The sequence below is a fragment of the Oryctolagus cuniculus genome, chromosome 12 (genome assembly GCF_051225735.1).
Source record: "Oryctolagus cuniculus isolate XC-2025 breed Fujian yellow rabbit chromosome 12, ASM5122573v1, whole genome shotgun sequence".
Taxonomy (NCBI): domain Eukaryota; kingdom Metazoa; phylum Chordata; class Mammalia; order Lagomorpha; family Leporidae; genus Oryctolagus; species Oryctolagus cuniculus.
In genome coordinates this window covers 117,034,615-117,040,415 of record NC_142878.1, presented here as the reverse complement: position 1 = coordinate 117,040,415, position 5,801 = coordinate 117,034,615, and the positions used below count along the sequence as shown (strand labels likewise).

The following is a 5,801-nucleotide window of genomic DNA, read 5'->3' as shown; positions in this document are numbered from 1 at the left end:
ATGTATACATATGTTAGACAAGCACACAGCTTTGCAACATTGAATGATTCCCTACTTTATGTAGAAAAATTCATGATATCAGCTCTGATGACCAAAGAGCTTGCCATAAAACCCTCCAGACATGAGGCACTGAAAAACCCAGGAAGCTTGCTTATTGTGAGAGTTGAAGGATCAAATTCCATTGCATATTAACTGTAAATTTCAAGATTTAGAGGTGACTTTTTTCTTTTTTTAGTTTTCTTAAAGATTTTAAAATTTATATGAGAGTAACAGAGAAAGACAGAGAGGTCTTAGATCTACTGGCCCAGTCCCCAAAAGGCTACAATGGCCCAGACTGGTCCAGGCCAAAGTCAGGAGCCCAGAGATCTTTCCCAAGTCTCCTGCATGTGTACAGGGGACCAAGCACTTGAGTCGTCTGCCACTGTTTTTCCAGGCAAATTAGCCCAGAGCTGGACAGGAGATGAAACTGTCAGGTCCTGGACTTGTGCCCATACTGGATGCCAGCATCACAGACAGCAGCTTAACCTGCTATACCACAATGTCAGCCCAAAGTAGTTTTATTTTTAAACATTGCCTTGGTTAATGAATTAATAAATCTATTCATCCTTGATTTTTCCAGTCATTTCCTTATTCTCTGTGAATTTGCATTTGCTCTTTGGGATACCAACCCTTCTGCATTATTGACTGCAAACATTATATGAGGTTCCCTCTTGTCATTCATGAAGGGATGAAAGCATAAACTCATTTTAATGTGAACCTAAGGAGATCACTTTAACATTAAAGACAGATAATCTTGAGGTAGTTTCCTTTTTCCCTTCATTTGCTCGATTTTATTTACTTTTCCACCTCTCTGGTGTAAGCATGGTTTTAATAGCACAAGTTCCCATTAGTTGTGTTTCCAGAGTGGCCATGAGAAGCCACTCAGATGTAGTCAGCTGATGCATAGTAATAGTTCTGCAGTATAAAGCATAAGCACATCAGAGCACTGTGTTGGTTTCTGATTTTCAGACTGCTTTTTCCTTTGCTTTTTTTTTTTTTTTTTTGCTGTAAAAAGAGTAAGTTTATTGTTTAAAAAAATACTGTATTTTAAAAGAACCTTTTTTTCTTGGGCCAGTCACATAATTTGCACTTAATTTTATTAATCCACACAGCAGAAACACTGGAAATGAGGAAACAGAACATATGGCTTTTTATACATTTAACACAAGCAGTGCAGTCTCATCTGTTGCAGGCAGTGGAGTTGTCACTCAGGTTTTCGTTTTGAACATTGCTCCAACTCCTGGGGACGTTTGGGGTGGGTGCCTATGGCTCCTCCCAGCTGATTCCTCAACAGGGCAGGAATTCAATGAGGGGATTTAAGACGTTTCAAGTAGTTAACTGTCAACATGCCGTGGCAATTCTCCCAAAAGGCAGCTCAGAGGTAGGAAAGTGATGTCCTTACTGTTCTTTCTTCTTAGAAAGGTTCCCCTAAATTTGTGTGCTGGCTGTGGATCTACCAACCATTCACTGGTCCTGCCAAATGAATGGCAGACTGGATACATACTACCTCCAAACGCTTCCACATGGGCTCATCTCTAGCAGGCAGTGCCCCTCAGAGTGGACCGACCACATGAGCATCCTTTCCACAGAGAGATGCGCTTGTAATTGCCTACAAGGGCCCACTGGCTGGTTGGCCTCCAGAGGCTCTCTCAATGGGTACAAGGTTTTCTAGAGAAAGGTGGTTTGGCCCAGTGGTTAGGATGCCCATGTCCCACCAGGAATACCTGGTTTCAATTCCTGGCTCCAGCTCCCTAATACAGACTCTGGAAGGCAGCGGTGATGGCTCAAGTAACTGGATTCTTACCATCCACATGGGAGACCTTGACTGAAGCTTGGCTCTGGCCTAGCCCAGCTCAGGCCATGGTCATTGTGGACATTTGGGGGGTGAACCAATGGATGGGAGCTCTTTCAAATTAAAAAAACAAAACAAAACAAAAACAAACCAAAAAGTTGTATAATTCCCTTCCTTTCTTGTGTTACATTCTTTAAGCACTATCTCTGCCAACTGGCTATGATTCACGGTTTAGTGTTTACTCTTGCACAGCCCAAAGTCCCTGCAAGCCCAAGTTCCTTGTACCTATGACATCACCTGCTGGCTCAGGAAACACAAAGCGTTAAAATCCAGGCTTACCTTCAGTTAAGAATTAATACTGCATATTGAATGCTGAGAGATATGCCTATCAGACTTTTTTTAAGACAGCCAAGAATTTATCTAATCAAACGAACACTGATTATGAAGCAGCCAGTTGGAAAGTTCTATTTAGTCCAAAAGTGTTGCCACTGTCCCACACAACACAGGGCAGTCCTGAGACATCCTGGAGTCAGTGGGAGAACACAGTCCTGGATGGCAAAGCACCAATTTTTGTAACTGGTGGAAGGTGTCTGGAGGCAGGTCCGGTGATGAGATAGTACCATTTTGGGGCTTCCAGTAGGGGGTGGCAGTCAGCGGTAAGGCTGAGGCTGTCCGTCTGCAGAGAGGCAGCCTTGCCTCCAAGAGCCCAGTTCTGATGGACAGGCTCTCTTCCAGGTACAAGGCTTAGTGCTTTACAGGTCATGCTACACGGATTAGAGTGCTCTGTTGGGTAGAAAATGTTTTACATACACTTGATAAGCAAAGTGCTGCAAGAAAAGCAAGTTTAGAGGCAAGGAGTTTCAATCCATCTACCTGAGGGGATCTCGGAGGATCCCATGACAAACACACGAAAGGACACGATGTGTAAACACTGACAACTTCCCTCCACACAAAACAGGAACAGAAGCTCAAATGTCAGGGGTCACGCCCCCAGACTTCAACCCTCTGGTGTTCTGAGTTCTATAAAAATAGGACACAGGTGATCCAGTTGTGAGATGAATCCAGAAAGTATTTCCTTCTAAGCCATCATGGAATTCCAGTGAAGTCCTATGTCCCAACCATAGGATCCATTGAGGAGCTGGAGGACTAGAGTGACTGGTCCTCTAGGCTGTGTGAAGAACGGGGGTAGGGCTCGGCACAGCCTCCATGACCCAGGCTGTGGAGGGTAGTGAACAGAAGGCACTTTTAGCCAGCTGCCTAAGTAGAGGGCAAAGACTTTTCTCCTTTGAAAGTAGACCTGAGCCCAGGACTGGTAAGTCCAAGGCACTTAACCTGGTGCAGCTTTGCGGGTTTGCAGCACTCTGCTCACTGGCTTTCACAACCAGGCCCCTCGACCTTATCTGCCTCACTCACTGTCCCAGCGTTCCCTGGCGCTGCAGGCTGCAACTCAGCATTCCACGTTCTAATGGCGTAGCTGAAGGAGCCGCCTTGCCCCATTTGGAGGGAGATGATTTTCAGGAGTGCGGGGCACAAACCAACAGTTCTCTTGGGTGTCTTTTAGGAGAAGAACTGCTGCAATAGAACTGCCAGCCTGATCCTGAGACCCTGATGTGGAGAAACCAGGGGGCCAAGGGGCTTTGGTTTCAGGAAGTTCCAGGGCTCACTGGCTCACTTAAGCTGTAAACTTCAAGTCACTGAGGTCACGCCGATTTGCTCGCAGATAGATGTGCCTTGGAAACTTTGGTGCACACGATGTCTTGTGGACTTCAGACCTTAGCCTAACCCTGTGGTAGAAAAAAATGTTCCCTCGGGAAGAGCAGCGCTACCCTGGGACTCTTTCAGGACCTCAGTTATACGTACACCAGAGGGCTTCAAGAAGTTCACAGACAATTCAGACTGTCTTTCGATTCCACTTTCCATGAACTTTTTGAAGCTGCCTTATGCATATCCTTGAGATAGCGAGGGAGGAAGCATGGGACAGGACATTGGACAGGGAGAGGGAACAGATAAGGAGAGTTGTGTAGTCCCCCCCCCCACCTTTTTTTTGCAACTAGGGCTCCAAACAGGCAATTATTGTTAATGTTGAGTTTCCCTTTGTACTTATGGTCTAGACTTTTAAGTCACGGTTGGAGAGTTAGTTTCAAGCTTGCTTTGATAATTCTCCATTGGTTGTCCTGAGCAGAGGAGTCTATTCGCAGCTATTTGCAGCTGGAATTCTGCAGCTCCAGGCAGGTTTTGCTGCAAGAAATCCTTGCAGTTTAGCACCAGGATCTTCTTCCTAGGTCTGCTGTCTGACAGTGGTGTGGCGCATGCAAGCAGCTCACGAAAGCATGGGAGGGGAGGGAGACGTGCTTGTGAGTGGGCCTCAGAAATAAAGGTCTCCCACTTTATTCTGGCGTCAGAATTACTTGGAGAACTTGTTGGAAAGGCAGAGCCTCACAGTCCCCCCCCTCCAAGGTCCTGAGCAGCAGCAGGTGCACAGTCCTGTTGAGGGGGTGGGGAGAGAACTGAGAGATTCGACCTGAGGCAGAGAGATGAAGAAAAGGAAAAACAAAGACTAAAGCTAAGAAAAAAAAGAAAAAAAAGTCCAGGGAAACACGGGTGGAAGTGAAGTGAGCACAACACGAAGGAAAGGAACTATGACATAACAGCGCTCACGGAGCTGGGTGGGACACGAAGCAGCCAGGCATGTGACCTCTGAGAACGCAGCATGATGGCGAAAGGCTTCATGGACCCTGGTTCGCCCTCAAGCCTGTGCTCCCAGAACACCAAGTCAGCCACACCGAATTCTCAGAGAATTCCAGAATATGAGGCTGGTCAACAGGCCAACAAGTAAACAGTTGTGGGGGACATGGGCCAGGTGGAGTCTTGGAATGACCCTGGGGATGCAGCAGCTCTGGCAGTGTCAAGATCAAACAGTGGTGCAGGTGCCCTCAGGCTACGGCTGAGCTCCCTGGGCAGAATTCTTCCACGGGCAGTGAATCCAGCCTGCAAAGAATGCTTTCAAGTTGGTCAGTGACGGTTCTGGTGCTTTGCAATCTCCTCTTGGATACGCAACTTGAGAGCCTCTCGCATGGGCGGATCCAGAGGCGTGCGGGCAGACACCTCCTCGCTCACCCTTCCTGGGTCATCGTCCTGATACACAATAACTGATGTGACCTCGCCACTGTCCGCCTCGTATTCTAAGCAGAAGAGCTGATGGCCAGAAGGCTCTAGTTCAGAGCCACCACTACTGCTGCTTTCACTGGACTCCTCCAAGTCTGGGTTGCCTGGGCGGGTAGAGCCATCTTCTCCTTGGCCGCCTGCTTCACCTTCTTGTCGTAGTCGTCTCTGCGGGGAGCCTAGCGGGAGTCAGGGACAGCCGGCCGGGCCAGGCCAAGGGTGGCGGTGGCGCTGGGCGGGGAGGTACCGGGCGATCTGGTTCCGTCGGATGTGGTGCACGAAGCCGTGGCTCATGTCCAGCCGCCCGCCAGGCTTGCAGCAGAGCCTGGGCCCGGGATCCCGGGCCGCCTCCATCTGGAGCCCTGGGCGCAGAGTCGCCGCCACCTCAACGGCCCCAACGGCCGCCCTCCCGCCGGTGGAGGCCCGAGCCAGCCCGCGCTCAGCTTCCGTTCGGGTTTCCTTTGCTTTTTATAAACATCACAATTTGAATTAACATATCTCAGTCCATTGCTGTGGATAGAAGTTAAACCATGTGTTGTAAAAAATAGGGTGTGGAGGGAGAGTTTCTGGGTGATGTTCCATCTCTGTCTGGCTTCTTGGTGATTTGGACCTGGGTCAGTGATAAATTCATGCTTCTCTCTGGTCTGCTTTGCTTTCTAGGAGTCCAACTATTCTAGCTATTTGTTCCTCCAGGTTATTGCTTTGCAGGTTCCTTTGAATGCCTGTTATAATTCAGGCCTATTTTTGGTTAGGAACGGCAGCAGTGGAGATGAATGTATGTATTACTGTTGTCTCACTAAGCAGCCTG

The 5,801-nt window shown here is 48.1% G+C and overlaps 1 pseudogene; it reads right to left on the bottom strand.

Moving 5' to 3' along the window:
• Positions 1-4,686: 4,686 nt before the first annotated feature.
• Positions 4,687-5,436, bottom strand: LOC127485682 (UPF0561 protein C2orf68-like; annotated as a pseudogene).
• Between the last annotated feature and the right edge of the window lie 365 nt (positions 5,437-5,801).